Genomic DNA, 18,329 nt, shown 5'->3' on the forward strand with positions numbered 1-18,329 from the left:
TCAATCAGGACACGTGTCCTTTACAGGACCCATTATCAGTCACTATTTATTTGCCAAGAAAAAAATCAGGGGCAAATGTATTTTTTCTCCAAATGCTAATTTTCAAGGGAGAAAGGGGTTGGCAGCTTCTCCCACACCCTGTATGAATGATGGCCCAACAGGATCAATTAAGCCCATTTGTTTATGCTTCCTATTAAAATGGCTCCAGGCAGTGAGGCTCAGAGATGAGGAGGCAATTTCCACAAAGATCAAATTGATAGCTGAGGATGTCAAAACAAACTCAGTTGTCTGAACCAAGCAGGTTTGGGCAACAGAGAAAAGAAATTTGATGCAGAGGACCTAAGATTGAATAACAGCTCTGCTAACTTACTATCTGTGTGACTCTGGGCAAGAGACTTCACTTTTCCTGAATCACATTCCTTCATCTGTTTAAAAAAAAAGAGGGTAAGGCTGGATTTTCCAAAGACCTTTATTGCATCTTCCAGATCAAAATTTATCTACAGGGCCACGCTCTCCAAGGAAGTGAATTGACTCTGATTTGCCTAAAACTATTCATAGGGAAGAGGAAAATGTAGGTTTGTGCACATAAGATGCATTCATTTATGTAATGTCTAAGGTATGGTTATCAAGAGAATAAGGAAGGGGTCCATGATTTCTTTCACTGGCATATGGAATTCCCAGGTAAGAAAGTTCTCAATCAACACAGGTCAGCCCCTTCTCTGCAATTTAGTCTTAATTACTTGGACTGGAGCATAGAGATGAAATTGACATACACTGTGTGTCAGATCCAAGACTGGAACCCAAATCTCACTAGTTTCAAGATAATTTCTCTATTTACTACACAATTAGTGCCTTTTGCAAAAACCACTGCCACTGATGGTACCATCAGATCTTTCCTTTCCTTTTGCCTTGTTTCCTCCTCCTCCCCCATGTCTGGCGAGTCTGAAAATTCTGATTCATTGGAAAGTATGTTAAGAGTCTGGTTAGCAATAACTGGCATTTATATGAGAGTGATTTCTTAAATGCACAATGTTCTGAATATTTTTGGTCCATATCTAGGATTTTTCTAAGTGTAAGGAATATCCAGGAAAGAAATACTCCCTGCCAATGCAGATTTGTAGCCATATGTGAATTGCCTGGGGTTACATAGACAGTATGCACCATTCAGACAGTATAATATGAATCCAGGTCTCTTCCTGAGTCTACTATAGCATGCTGCCTCTTGCACAGTAGGTGCTTAATAAATGTGTATTGAATTCAATTGAAGTATGTAACCACAGAGCTAATCATCCCCTTGCCAACTCGAGCCATAGAAAATTCGAGCTTCCCTCATCTTTCAATACTTAGAGTATTTTTGTAGGTACCTGATTCTCTGAGTTGTTAAGTATAAATGGAAACTGATCCTTTAGAAGACTCTTCTTTTTTTCCCTGTGGTTCCTTAAAAATTCACTTTTTAAGAAATATGTATAATTTAACATTTTAAACCAAGATGGAGGAGACACAGAGAAGGGCACTGTGTGGGTGGCAAGAGTGGAGAGGGAGAAGTGATGACTTATAATGAGTATGAAAATAAGAAGCCAATCACATCAGCAGTTACATTTCTGAAAGCTTACATGCAGAGTAATTCATTGACTCCCTACTGATATAATGGGCGTCACACTGATCAATTACAACACAAACCACTTTTAAAAATTAAAGACTAGACATCCTGTAGGAATGCCCCAAATCAAATGATTTTTTTTTCTTGTGACCATTCTCAGAAAACTTTTTCTGATGGAGAAAAGTATTCCTCCATACCCAATACATATGAACTGAAAAGGTCTGAAGGCAGAATCTATGCCTGAATAAAAAAAAAAAAAGGATTGGATCTTCTCAGAGAACAGAAAGCTGAGAGGTGATTTTTTTCCTGTCTTCATGCACATGAAGACTGAATGATTCAAAAACTTCGATAGGAAATCATTTTGCAGAAGCCATTCCCATCTTAAAAGAACTCATCCTCCCCTATCCTGGATACAGAGGAGAGGATCTTGACAACTATGGACACCAACCATATCTAAAGAAGAATCTTTATAATAACATACACACAAAGTAGTTTTCCAGTCTTTGCTTGAAGATGTCAAATATAAAGGACCCATACCTCTTCATGCAATTAACTTCACTTTTGAAAACTCTGAAAGTTGTTGTTGTTGGGGGGGGGGGGAGGGAGAAGGATCTTTTCCCTTTCCTTCAAGATTAAATTTGCTTCTTTGGAGTCTCTGCACATTGTTTCTTCTGCTTTCCAGGGGACCTCTGAGTAACTCAAATCCGTCTTCCACAAATATTTACATATAGCCTCATCTTCTCTAGATTAAACACCATAGGGATTGATCTAGTGAAGATCTTTTCATGGCATAAATTCCAGATCCTTCACCATTCTAGTTGCTCTCCGGTAGATCCATTCATTTATTCCTCATATCCCAAGGTCACACAGATATTAATTTTCAGAGGTAGCATTTGAACCTACCACATTTTGACTTCAAGCCATTTAAGCAAAAACCATATAATAAGCACTTATCCAGTATCTCCTATCTGCTAGATTCTAGGCCAATTAAGAATGACCAAACAATCCTCGCCCCCAGGAAGATTACATTCTACAGGAAGACCTGACAATCCACTATTCTGATCAGTGTTAATATATCATATTTTAAAGCTATACCATAAATTAAAGTCCAAATTCAACAATTGGTCCATTAAAACATATTTCAATTTGATGGGGGAGGGGTGTTATAAATGCAAATTCTCTACTTATTATATAAAAAAATGACAATAAACTCATGAGCAATCAGATACAATAATAACTTCCCACAATGATGTAATGCATATATATTTAGGTGGGATATATGCAAAATCAATGCAAATTAAACAATTGGGTATATGGTTTACATGCAAATAAGGAATTCACTAGTTACCAATTTCCATTTTATGAACTGCCTACAGCTACAATTTTCAGAATTGATGAGATGTTCAGACACTAATATACTTTTTGTCATAGTAATGAGATAAAAATGGGAAGCGATAAAAAGACAACCTTTTATTACAAATTTCTTTTCAGCACTATGATCAGGCTTAGAAATGGTTTATTAAAAGATATAAAGCCATGGTCCATGATTTGGAAAAGTGCTGATATTTTTTCAAATCAAATATATGGTAATATTTCTCTTCTTTGCCTACTCTAGGGCTTCAATAACAAGGATGCACCTTTATGTGGTACATGAACCCATCTAGGAACAACAAAGTAAACCCTTTGAGTCATCTTTGCAAAGATGCTGATAACAGTAGTCAAATCAGTCAATTCTGGACCATGAAAATGATCAGCTAAAATAAAAGTGTCAAATCAGAAAATGGCAAATTGGGAAAAATGATGAATAATTTAGTCAAGGATAAATTTGTTCAGTTGAAAAAAACTGGAGGTGACTTGGAAATTATTCTTAGGTCATAAGTAGAGTTAGAGAGAAGGCTAGCTGAAAGTTAGGAAGACAACCAAATGTGGATAATAAATATGATTTTTTTTTTTGCTTTTGTTACTAGGAAAATTCTAGAAGACAATTTTAAAGGGATGGTTGGTAAGTACTTAGAAAAGGAAGCAATAATCTTTATCAATAAGCAAGGCATCATAAATAATTAGTCATGCCAGAATAATCCAATTTTCTTTATTCATAGGAAAAAATAGACTGGTAGACCAGACGACTAGATATATTAGTATATAGTCTCTCCCAACTTCTAAAGGCAACTAGCTACTGAAAAACACTAAATAAGGCAAATTCTCATAGAATATGAATGTAAGTACTGTTCATTTCAATATGACTATGTATACATTTTCTATAGCTCCAAAGTTCACATTCCTTTAACATCCATTGATAGTTTTTATGTAATTGAATGAATTTTGAATGTATTTGAAAGCAATAGCAAAGGTCAATAAAGACAAAAGTAAACAATTAAAATAGTGGAAATGGTATTATTTACTGAAAAAGTTGACATGATTTTTTTAAACAAGGTAAGAGAGAATTCTAAGAGAATAATAATTTATAATTTTTTCTTCATTTGGGAAAAACATAATTTATAAGATTATAACAACTATAAACCAGGAGTACTCTGAGAAAAAAACTTCATTCAATAACTGCAAATATGACCATGAAGTAGAGTCCATTTTATAATGATCAGTTGTTCTAAAGATATATTATATACAAATTAGCCCTTGAAAAATTTGAAGAAATACCAAATAGAAATTAATGAGTCCAGAAGGCAATAAAAATTGTTATCACTAAGTCAAAAGAATTAGAAATGAAAAGAAAAGTCATCTATTTGATAAAAAAAATAATAGATCTAGAAGGCAAATCAAGCTTAGATATCAAGAATCAGAAATGATAGAGGTGAAATCCACATGTCAAAAACAGAACCTGAATTTTGTATTTCAAGAAACCATTAAAGAAAATTTCTCAAACTTATTATAAGAAGAAGAAAATAAAAAAAGAAACAATCCCCTTAAAAACTCTACAGTGAAAACTCCCAAAGACATCATTGCCAAAATTCAAAGTTTTCAGATAAAATAAAAAAAAATACTATAAACAACTAAGGGAGGGGGAATTCAAACATTGGGAAATCTTAATTATGTTCACATAAGATGTAGCAGTTATCATTTAAAGGAGAACATGCAATGAGAAATCACAAAACACAATAGATAAAGGTCTACAACCAAGGATAATTTAACCAGTAAACCTTAATATTATCCTAAAAAGAAATAAAATGGGCCTTGAATTATATAGAAGACTTTCAACGTTCCTAATGGAAAAAAAAAAAATGAATGGGAACTTTGAAATACAAATATGGTAAACAAGTAAAAATAAATAAATAAATAAACCAGAAGAAATTGTATAAAGATGGCCTTTTACATTCTAATGGGAAGAAAGAAAGAGATAGCAAAATGTTTTTTCAAGATATTAATGTCACAAAAGGTCATAGTGGTCAATGGAGACAAAATAGCTGCAGTTCTATTATGTTTTGAAGATGCTGTAAGAAAAAAATAAGGTGGGAAAAAGAATGACCCATAAAAGAAATATAGAGAAACTTTTAACACACAATAGGCTGTTCAAGTAAACATAAAAAGAATAGGAGGAACTAATGTCTTTTGGACTTCATTTTTATCTGAACTGGTCAAAAGTTTGATGTAGGAATACATTAGACTCAAAAGAGATAAAGATAACTGAAAAGGGGAAAGGGGCAAGATTCAGAGAGGGACTAGTCATAAGCAGAATGAAAACCTAAGCTTGGAAAGGAAATAGTAAAAGGGTTAAAAGGGAATAAAAGGGGGAAATAATTTGAAGTGAACTGAAAGTCAGTAGTTTATAGGGAAGAAAAAGTATAAGAAATTAGTATGGAGAGACATAAACAACCTTCATAAATATGAAACAGAAGAGTTTAGCATAAGAGTTAAAAGCAAAATCTAATCATATGTTTTTGGAGCCACAGATAAGAGTTGAGAAGCACTCAATAAGCCTTTATACTACAAGTGCTAGCCTTCCCTTAACATCTCACACACCTGTGGAAGGAGTTATACAAACATATGTAGAATGAATTAAGCCAAACTAACCAATTTATATTATAGTAGAATGTAAAATAAACATTTGTAAGGACTTATAAACTTATGAAGAAAAAAAGTAGCATAATCAAGAGAATGATTTATACAATAATATGAAATGAAAACTAAGATCAATACAATGAGAATTTATGAATTCAGCAGACCAATGATGATCTATGCTAGCCATAATAGAGAGGCAATGGATGTAGGGCACAAAAAATAAATACATATATATACAAATATATACTTATATACATGTATGTATAGCACACTACTAACTCTGTGACTCTGGGCAAGTTATTTTACCATATTTGCTTCAATTCCTCCTCTGTAAAATGAGATGGAGAAAGAAATGGCAAACCACTCTTTACTAAAATCCTCAAATTTGTTCATAGAAAGTCAGAAATGACTAAAACAATTGAACAAAAAAACATACCTATGTATATATGCATATGCATGTATATACATACATAGGTATATATGTGTGTCTCTGTGTGTGTATAAACACACAATGAGGGAAGCTTTTCCCCCCTTAACTTTGTATATTTATTATATGAAATTTGGTTTAATTTTGTTTCTTTTTTTTCAAAGAGGTGAAGGGGAATGAGAGAAAGATTTTAAAAAGATTTAAATTTAAGAAATAGAGAGATGGGGATGGCACAAATGAAGACTCTTAAATGCACTTTTAGATGAGGTCATTATGCTAATTATTTTCACTTTCACTTTATTATGAGATCTCTCATGCAGTGGGGTAATATTTAAATGTTTGTAATGTAAAAATAAAGCTTTTCACTAAAACTTTTTTTAAAAGGGGCTAACACCTTTTAAGCAGCAGGAATATTCATTAAAATTCAAAAAACTGAGGTTTTGTAACCAAAAGTATATATCTCAGAATATGAACATAGTTAACTTTCAACAAAGTTCAGAAACAAAATGTAAAGATGTATCATGTACAGTTTCATGTATCCAGAATTGATTGAATGACTGTACCCAAGAAAAATATCCTTTTGAAAGTTCAATGTCAATTTTGGAAAGACCTCTTCAGTGGAGTGTAACAAAGATCTCTGTTGGCATTCAACATTTTAATCAGTGGTCTGAATAAAATAAAAACAAATTGAAGAACATATACAAAGCAACCAGAGTGGTAAAAGGACTGAAGAATTGAGTTAGCATAGTGAATTGAAGAATGATTAGTATGGAGAAGAGAAACTTTGTAAATGGAGGGATAATAGTATGTGAAAGAGAACAAAAACTTTAATATGGCAAGGAAAAAAGTTGAATTGCTTTGCAGATGATAAAGGGAATCAAGATATAGGCAGTGTCGTGTAATGGTTGAAGTGTTGGTCTTGGATTCAAACTGACCTGGATGAAAATTCTGCCTTTGCTACTTAGTAGTCATGTGACCATGGGTAAGCTACTCAATGTCTCTTAAGTTTCTTCTTCTTTGAAATTGGGAGGTTGTATTCACTGGCCTATAAGATCCCTATCAGCTCTAAATTTGTGATACTATAAAGATCTCATAAATATATAAGAAAAGTTTATATGTGAGAGATAAAAGTAGAGGTATATGAGAACCAGCTCATGCCAGATGAAAAATCAGTTCGAAAATTGGAAAATGTTACATCATATGTGGTCTGCATCCAGAGAACTAAGAAATAGAAGCATGTATAGAATTGTGTGTGTGTGTGTGTGTGTGTGTGCAAGCCATCACTGGGGATAAGGGTTAAGAAAAAGCAATGAAAAAAATTACATGATAATTTTGTTATATGTTTGAAAGGAATAGCAAATTATACATAATAGATTTGTAGTGTCATGTACAATCATCTTTTTATCCTACTGCTATGAAAATGTATGTTTATTATATAAATTAAAAATAAAATTTAAATTTTGAGCTAAGGAATTTATTCTTCCACTTAAGAGTATCATATTTTTCCATTTACATGAAGAGATAGTTTTCAAGATTCATTTTTATAAGATCTTAAGTTCTGAATTTGTCTTCTTCCTTCCCTTCCCTCACCCCCTTTCCAAAAGAGGAAGCAATCTGAGATAGGTTATACATGAACAGTCATCTAAAACATATTTCCACATTAGTCATATTGTAAAAGGAGAATCACAACCAAAAAAAGCACAAAACAAATAAAACCCAAAAAAGTGAAAAACTATGTTCCAATCTGCATTTAGACTCTACAGTTCTTTCTGTGGATATGAATAACATTTTCCATTATTAGTCTTTTGGAATTGTCTTAGATCGTTTTATTGCTAAGAAGAGCTAAGCCTATCATAGTTGATCATCACATAATGTTACTGTTCTGTGTATAATGTTCTTCCAATTCGAATTACTTCACTCAGTATAAGTTCATGTAATTGTTTCCAGGTTTTTCCTGATATGTTCCTATTCATCATTTCTTATAGCACAAGAGTATTCCATTGCATTCATAAACTACAGCTTGTTCAGTCATTCCCCAATTGGTGATAATCCCCTCAAATTCCAATTCTGCCACACAAAGAGAGCTTCTATAAATATTTTTGTGTATGTGGGTCTTTTCTTCTTTTTTATGAAACTGCAAACCTATTGTTTACAATTTTTATTCTTTTAAAATATGTAATAAAGTTATCAGGTAGCTTTCTCCTTTTTTTCTTCCCTTCCCATGTCCCAGGAGATGACTACTATTATATAAAATTATCTCTGTGTATACACAAAAATGTATATATATACATATGTGTACATATGTGTATACATGTATGTAAAATCATTCTATAAGTACTTATATTTATCAAATCTTCTTCATGCAGATAGCATATTCCTTCTTAGGTCCTTTGTAGTTGATTTGGATATTTATAATAATAAAAATTACTTAATCAATTTAAATTATTCTTAAAACAATATTTCTATTTTATATACAATGTTCTCTTAATTCTGTTCATTTCACTTTTCCATATTTTATGCATGTTTCCTCATGTTTTTTTCCTAAAATCATTGAACTCATCCTTTTTTATAGCATAGTAAAATTCCATCAAGCTCACATACCACAACTTATTCAGTCATTCCTCAGTCAACAGACTTTCCCACAATTTCCCAATCTTTATCATCACAAAGAGAAATGCTATAAATATTCTAGAACATGAAGTTTTTTTTTCCCCTAGGAAACAGACCTAGTAGCAGTATTGCTGGGTCAAAGGGTATAGGTAATTTAAAACTCTTTGAGCATAATTTCAGATTGCTCTCTAAAATGATTGAGCCACTTCAGTTCCACAGTGAATTAGTGATCCAATTTTTCCACATCTCCTGCAAGATTTGTTGCTTTCTGCTTCAATCATTTTAGTCACTTTGATATGCACAAAATGGTATCTCAAAGTTGTTTCAATTTGCATTTCTCTAATCAATAATGAGTTTGAGCATGTTTATATGACTATAAAATGTTTTAATTTCTCCACTGGAAAACTTCATATCATTTGGCCATTCATCAATTGGGGAATGACTTGTATTCTTATACATTTGATAAAGTTCCTTATATAGTTGAGATACGAGTCCTTTACCTGAGAAACTATCTTGATTACATTTGTTTTATGTGTACAAAACTTTTTTTAACTTAATGTCATTGAAATTGTCTAGTTTACACCTCATACAGGTTTCTATTCTTGTTTATTCATAAATTGTTCATCTATCCACAAGTCTGATAGGTGGTAAGTTTCATTGTCTTCAAGTTTTCTTATATCTTTCTTAATACCTAGACCATTAACTAATTTGAACTTATCTTGGTAATGGTGGAAGATGTTGGTCTATACCCAATTACTGCTAGACAGCTTTTTAGTTTTTCCAATAATATTTGTCAAATAGTGAATTCTTTTCCTAAAAACTTAAGTCTTTACTCTTGTCAAAACACAAGATTACCATAGTCTCTGCTTTTGCATATTTGGTCCAGAGCCGAGATTCCTATATAAAAATTCCCTCCATCAATGCTACATCTCAGCTGTAAATTAGAGAATTGTTTGGGGGGCTGAGAAAATGCCAGTATATGTCAGAGGCAGGACTTGAACTCAGAAATTTCTTACTCTAAAGAGTCAGTTAAATCTACCACATTAACTCTCATGAAAAAAATAAGCAAATATAAATAGTAATGGTAATGATGCCCATTTTCTAAAATACACTTGTTCCAAAGTTTGTAAATCACTTTCTTCTTTAGATTTCTTTAAAATTTATTGAACCCGTGATCAAATTTATATGTTTCCATTCGTTCTGTATAATTTTCCCTTCATCAACAAAAACCTACAAAATGCAATTTGAAACTCCTGTTGTTAAAGGAATTCCTGGGAAACAGAGACATTAAGTGATGTAATTAGCGTCACATAGCTAGCACATGTCAGAAAGAGAGCTGACACTTAGAACTTTCTGTCTCCAAAATTGGCTCTACCTACTCATGTTGCTTTCTCTCAGAGTGAATAGAAATAGATCCAGATTTTAAATCAGAGGGAACAAAACTGAATTTCTGTTTCCTACCTCAATGGCCTTTGAAATATATAAGAATGTAAACTCTCATCAACATTTTATTTCTCCCCTAACTCTTTAAAATATAAAAGTCCTAACTGGGTGATTTTATGCTAGAATCAAGTGTTTCTATTGAATTGAATTTGACTAAAGGGAATGGGAATGAACTCCATGGTGGAAAATATTGACTGGTCTACATTGTTATTAAAATATAGATTTAGAGCTGAAAGGAACTCAAAGACTATCAAGTTCAACACCTTTACTTTACAGAAGTGGAAGCTGAGATCTAGCCCAGTTAAGTGACTTGGTAAAGATCACAAAAGTGTTTCTCAGAGATGGGATTTGAACTCAGTTCCTCTTATACCAGAGCCATCCTTCTTCAGTATGATATAACCTCTGACATATTTTATCTGTGTGACCTTTGGTTGAATGATTTCTATTAATATTATGTTAGACCATGAGTTCTTAACTTTTTAAATAATAATAATAGTAATATTTATATAGTATCTACTATATGCCATATAAAGTGATAAGCACTTCATAAATATTATCTCATTTGATTCTTGGTATTATTATTATTATTATTATTATTATTATTCCCATTGAACAAATAAGGAAACGGAACAAAAGTAGAGGTTATAATTTGTTTAAGATCACATATCTAGTAAATGTCCGAGTATAGATTTTAATTCAGGTCTTCCTGACACCAGACCCAATGCTCCATCCACTCTAACACCTAAGTGCTTTTTTTTTGTATGCTTGTCTGGTATAGTCTATGGTCGTTTCAGAATAATGTTTTAAAAAACATAAAATATAATACATAATATTACAAGAAAACTCATACTAAAATATAGCTATCAAAATACTTTTTTTTTTAAATTCATAGATCATGGGTTCAGAGTTCCTCACAAATATTCTAGGATATCATCATTGCCTTTGTTGTTATACTTTTGTGCTTTTTTTTTTAAAGGGAGAAGTTAGTGTTGCCTGTACTTTTTACATCAATTTAACCAATGAACCAAACTTATTTGAAGAGGTGTCCCCTAAAGGAAGCTTGGACTGGGAACTGGGCTGCCCAAAAAGCCAATTCATATTTATTTTATCTGCTGTTGTTAGGAAAACACCTGCACTTTGGTCTCTTGAGCCTGTGAAAGTAATAACCCAACTGACATCCCCTCTGTTTACAACACATTTTATCAATATTTTGAAAAGGTGTATTTCTCGACATAATTATGCTATACGAGTATTCACACCTCCTTCAGGTTTGTGTTGGGTGACCTTGGAAGAGAAGTACCTCTCAGCTAACCAAATCCATAAATCCCCAAATACTGCCTTCTGCTTCCTTCTTGATCCCCCCATTGTTTTCATGTGCCCTTTTCACTGGTAGTGAAATGTTGATTGTTAATGATTTTTTCAGACTTTGTTTTTTCCCCTGAATTCTCAACTCCCTTAATAAGCCTTCCTAAATGATAGGGGACTTTGCAAGCACTGAAGGTGAGAAGCTGTCCTGCTCCAAAGCTTCTCTCATTGTGAATGTGGAAAAGGCAAAGACTATCTTTTTTTTATTTAAGAAGAATGAATTTTGCAGCTGTCAATATAGGGTAGAGGAAAAATGGAAGTAAATGAATTTTCCATTATCTAATCTTCTGGATTTATGGCTCATGATTCTATCTTACATATGGATGGATCCATCACTTCAATGATGTAGGTTTCTTCCATTGGAACAGATGGTAGTCTTCCCATAAATCCTCTACTAAGATCTACCTAAAATGTTGAAGGTCTACTTCTGGACTAGAGTTTTTACCCTTTGTTGTGACATGGACCCTTTTGGCATAAGATAAAAGTTATGGATCCCTTTTTCAGGATAAGTTTTACTACCTACTTTTCTAATTGACAGAAATATACATTTCATTTGGTGGCAATAAAAATGAAAGTTATAGTCGTTGGAAATTTTTCATCAAAGTTTAAGGACTCCTTGAAATTTATTCATAGATCTTTTGGTGTAGAATAGTTCTGTGGACCCCATGTTAAGAGTGCTTGCTCTTGGGCTTTTAACAGAATATTCAGATGATTTTTTATCATCACATAAAATACAGTCAGTCATTTGCCTTCTTTACAATTGGGATCTTCACCTCAGAATTCCACCTTTTTATGTGTAAATTGGATTTCTCTTATGGACTACACTTAAAAACTAAGATTAAAGTCATTTAGGAATCACTTCACGTATCCATATTTTCCCTACTTACATCAATCAAATTTTTTAAAAGAACATGACAAATTCTTGCTTTCTGCCTTTTACTCTGGATCTCTCTTCATTTTTAGATGCAGTACACAATAATATTAAGAACAAGTTCCCTGTAATTAATACTCATTAAAGGAACATAGATTTAGAGCTGCAAGGTCATTTTGTTCAATAGCCTAATTTTAGGCTACACCTAGAAGGAAAGAAATCTCGATACCAATAATCCAGTCTTTTCTTCCATTTCATTCACTCACTCAATCTCTTAACAAGCATTATTGGCATTCTAAATTCTAATTGTTTTATTGTTCATAAAAGCTAATATCCATGTAGTATAATAAGGCTTACAATGGACTTTACATATATAATGTCATTTGATTATAACTCTGGGAGATAAATATTTTATTATCTTCATTTTATAGAAGAGGAAACTGAGGCTGAGAGGCTAAGCAAATTGCTCTTGGTCACATAGTTAATAAATATCTGAGATAGAATTCACACTCAGATGAAAACAAAATGCAAGGTGGTTTAGTCATACCAGCCCTAAAACCAAAAATAACATTATAAAGTGGCAGTCATCAAAATCATTTGGTACTAAGAAATAGAATGTTAGATCAATGAAATAGATTAGATACACAAGATTATATGACTATAGTAATCTACTATTTGATAAACCCAAAGACTCCAGCTTCTGGGATAACAACTCAATATTTGGCAAAAATTGCTTGGTGAAATTGAAAATGGTCTGGCAGAAACTAGTCATAAACCAACATCTCACATTTTATAACTCACAACTTATACCAAGATAAGTTTGAAATGGGTATGATTTTTAAACATAAAGGATGATACTACAAGCAAATTAGTAGAGCAAAGGATAGTCTACCTGTCATATCTTTGGAAAAAAAGAAAGAATTTATAACCAAACAAGAAATATAGATTATAAAACAAAATTAACAATTTTGATTACATTAAATTAAAATGTCTAACCAATGTAACCAAGATTAGAAGGAAAGCAGAAAGATGGGAAACAATTTTTATAGTCAGTGTGTCTTATAAAGGCCTCATTTCTAAAATATATAGAAAATTGAGTAAAATTTAAAATATGAGTCATTCTCCAATTGATAAATGGTCAACGTATATGAATAGGCAATTTTCAGATGAAGAAATCAAATCTATAACCATATAAAAATGATCTAAATCATTATTGGTTAGAGAACTGCAAATTAAAACAACTTTGAGGTATCACCTCTCATTTTTCAGATTGGCTAAGATGACAGAAAAAGAAAATAATAAATGTTAGAGTGGGTGTTGGAAAACCGGGACACTACTGCACTGTTGATCAAACTGCAGACTGATCCAATCATTCTGGAGAACAATTTGGAACTGTGCCCAAAGGACTATAGAACTGTGCATTCTTTTAAGCCACCAATAACACTACTAGGTCTGTGATCCAAAGAGATCACAAAAAAGAGAAAAGGATACACATGTACCAAAAAATATATTTATAGCAGCTCTTTTTGTGATGGCAAAGAATTAGAACGTGAGGGGATACCCATCAGTTGGGAATGACTGAACAAATTATACTGTATGAATGTAATGGAATGCTGTTGTATTATAAGAAATGATGAGAAGGTAGATTTCAGAAAAACCTGGAAAGACTTACATGTACTGATGCTGAGTGAAGTGAGCAACCTGGAAAACATGTACATAGTAACAGCAACATTGTGTGACAATCAACTAAAATATAGCTCTTCTCATCAATACAGTGATCCAAGACAGTCCCAAAAGACTTGTGATAGAAAATACCAACCACATCCAGAGAAAGAATAATAGAGACTGAATGCAGATTGAAGAATAGTATTTTCATTTTTCTTTGTTTTTTTCCTCCTTTCTTGTAGTTTTTCCCTTTTGTTGTGATTTTTCTTGTGCAACATGACTAATATGAAAATATACTTAACATGATTATACATGTATAGCCTAAATTGGATTGCTTGCTATCTTGAAGAGGGGGAAAGGAAGGGAGACAGGGAAAAAATTAGGAACTCATTATTTTAAAAAGATGTGTATTGAAAACCATGTAATTACATGTAATTGGAGAAAAAATAAAATACTATTAAGTGAAAAAAATTAATCCAAGTCTCTCATGCCAAATTCTGTCTACACAATCACTGTGCACTTCAGGCTAAACAATACTAAACTGTCTTTTCTACAGCTTGATTAGCTAAAGTCTATACATGTCCTGGTGCCATCCTAAAGCTATAGTGATTGATTATCAAAACCATCACAAAACAGGTGCATTATCTGAGATCTGTTTAGCTTGTATCTTTTTTGCTTTGTCATAAACCTGGTCAATATGATAGTTGGGTAACCCAATGGATACAGCCCCAAACTTAACATCAGGAAGACACAAGTACAAGTTCTGCATCAGACACCTACTAGCTATGTAAACCTGGACAAATCACTTAACATCTATTTGCCTCAGTTTCCCTATCTGTAAAAGGAAAATGATAATAATAGCAACTTTGTCACAGTGTTGTTGTGTGACTCAAATAACATAATACTTGCAAGATACCTTACAAACCATAATTCATTATATCAGAGTGGCAAGCATCTGGCCTGTGGGTCACATCATTTCATCTAGCCCTGCCAAGGCAACTACAGGCGATGATGAGTTGAAAGCTAGGTATAACAACCTCCACTACTTGAGTTGATGATTTTGTGTGGCCCTTGAATAAAGATGTAAATATCCAAATGGCCTTTGGCAAAAAAATAAAAAAAAAAAGTTCCCTACTTCTTTACTATATAAATGTTTAGCTACTAAAACCATATGATTTTCAAGATACCAGGCAAGACTCCCAAGTGTAATTTGTTCTTTATTCCTTTTTTAAGTGGAAAATAATGTTTCCCCCTTTTCTTAAACTTTAACTTTTCCTTTGAGATTCTTAAGATGGGACTTTTCAAAAATTAAAAAATAGTATATGTAGTAAGAGTAAGGGGGACTGACTCATGGTGGCCCAGCCATTAGATTACACACAATCTGCTCTGCCCAGTACCGGCTGAAATGGAGATTTGCTGACTCTGCTTCTGGGCATGTGTAATCCAGGGTCCTGCTCCCTCATATTCCCTCCAAAAGTCTCCAAGTTAGTGCAATCATGTGGGGGCATACACACACACATACACCCCCTCTGGAAATTTTTCCCTAATATCCCCTGCAGTACATCCTGGAATGTCATTACACATAAATAATCACTTACCATGGGCTACCCCAGAAGATGATTGTCTCTGCTCTATTAAGAGTCTTCATAAAAAAGAGAACAACCTCTTGGCAACTGGGTTATAGTGGGAATTATTTTTCAATATGGGTTATATTTAGTGTCAACATGCTCCCATAATCATCTTTGTCATTCTGGAATTGTGCTGTTCTGTGAAGCCTGTTCTCATTGCCACAACAGCGGAGGGCAGATTAGCAAACTTTCTAATTAGAGTCTCTTTGTCAATTCTGATCAGTTGTTCATTTAATTGGATTGATTGAATTCATTGGTGCTTGTCAGTGTAAGATAATGTATTCAAAATTACACAAAGATTCAAGTTAGCACTTGACTTCACAGCAATGGATTAAGAATTTCACATCTTGCATTTGGGGACAGATGCCATATTCAGTTGGAGGTAGCTCAACCTACTAGATCAAATACTGGACAGTAAATCCAAAAAACTGGTTACTATGGGGCAGGTAGAGAACATGCATAGAATGCTATATCTAGAACCAGGAAGTCCTCAGTTTTAATCCAGATTTATTAACCAAGTGACTTTGATAAAGTCACTCACCTCTGTAGACCATCATTAAAACAACAGCTTCCCAGAGTTTTAAAAGATAAAATGAGATGACATTTGTAGAGGGCATTTCCAATCTGAACATGTCACATAATTTCCAGCTATCATTATGAAATCCTTTCTCTAGCACTGGTAGTCTCTAAACTTGATCTTCCCTGGCTTTCTGACTCTCTACACCATGTCTTACCCTCTCATTCCCAGATTTTCAATCCCTTCTTATGTGTTCTCTTTTTCCATTAGAACATAAGGTCCCACAGGCAGGGATTGTCTTTATTTTAGCTTATATTTGCATTTCTAGCAATCAGCTCAGTTGCTGAAAAATATTAGGTGCTTAATAAATGCTTGTTGACTTCACCTGATCTGTTAAATTGCAGAGTTCGTTGGGAGAAAGAACATCTATCACAACAAAATACACATCTTTGACATATTGACCAAATTCAATATTTTCACATTTGCCCATGTGAACAAAATCGCAAGATTGCAAATTATTAAATAATTTTCCTTCACAGAAAAAAAAAAAGAATTTTAGTTCACTCTGATGATTGTTCTCTGCTCAACTACATTTGGTTATTAGACATAGTTACAGATTTAACCAGGTTACCATAGTTAAACCAGGTTTAACCATAGTTACAGATTCAAGCCAGGAAATACATTTACCAAGAGCAAGGAGACATAGTAGAAAGAAAACACTGGCAGTGAAGTCAGGAGCTAGATTAAAATCCTGTCTCCTCTACTTATTATTTATGTGACTTCAGACATGTCACTTTATCTCTCTAGGCCTTAGTTTCCTTATTTGTAAAATCAAGGGCTTATAATAGTTGATTTTTAATGTTTCTTACTTTATTTTATTCTTCCCCCCCTTTAATTCCCCTATCACCCCTAAATAGGCTATAATTAAGAATATATTTATATATACTTATATAGATATACACATACATATACATACACATACTCTTATCTTCCTTTCATCCTTCCCCATAACCCCCAAGCAAACTACATTAAGAAAAGATATATTTATGTAGATATATAGATATATACATATACACACATATCCTGTTGGAATTCACAGGAGCTATCTCAAACATAGGGATAGTAGTACCACTGAGTTCCCTCTCAACTCTTGAACATAACAAGGCTGATTCTTCTTGTAATTCTTACACTTTTTACACATTCAGGTACCATATGTTGGAATTCACGGGAGCTGTTGGAATACATGGGAGCCACCTGAAAGTGTCTGCTGGAGATCCTACCCAGAATGGATCTCCTCTTGTGAGAGGATGATACAAGGAAACTGAGACGCAGTTGCTGTTCTCTGATTGAGAGACTGTTTCACATTGTCTGACCTCTCTCCTCTTCCTTCTGCCTCCAATTTATTCCATTCCAGTCTACAAGAAACACCTGGATCAGCAAAGGCTGCCCTGCAACTCCTTCAGATGTTACGATCCACAGCTGTGGAGGCTCTCGGAGAATTGATCTGTCCCTTGACAATATCCCACATACATACACCCATACCTTTCCTATCCCTGCTTCCTCTTTCATTAAATTTTGCTCCATAACTTAGTTTACTATTTACTTAACCTACCCCCACCCAAGGATCCCTTCCTTTTCTTTGCTCACTTTTTGCTTCCTCATCCACCATACCTCCCCCCACCTTATTTCTTCATACATTTTGGAGGGTGCTATACCCTTTATGGTATATATGTTTTGTTGCCTATTGATTCCTGCTGTGAGTAGAGTTTCTATGAGCCTTCCTCCCTCCTCTAAGGCCTCTGGATCTATTCTTCCTCTGCACCTCGTTTGTGTAATATGATTACTATTTTTACCTTTACTCTGACAATCTTTCTTTTGATCTCACCCTATTGTTGTTGTAAATCCTAAATATGAAATATATATTTCCCATGTGAAGAAAATATAAACATTTTTCCCATGTTTAAACAATTTGTCAATGTTGAGTTCCTTAAAATTGCTCTTTGATACTGGCTCTCATATGTTAAATTTTCTGTTAAGTTTGGCTTTGGTTGATAGAAAGCCCTGAAATTCTTCAAATTCATTAAATGTTCATTTTTTCCTCATTGAAAATTATAGATAATTTTATTGGATATGATATTTTGCCCATAGGCCTAGTTATTTTGCTTGTCTGGAGATGTGATTCCAAGACC

The sequence above is a fragment of the Sarcophilus harrisii genome, chromosome 1 (genome assembly GCF_902635505.1).
Source record: "Sarcophilus harrisii chromosome 1, mSarHar1.11, whole genome shotgun sequence".
In the NCBI taxonomy this organism is placed as follows: Eukaryota; Metazoa; Chordata; class Mammalia; order Dasyuromorphia; family Dasyuridae; genus Sarcophilus; species Sarcophilus harrisii.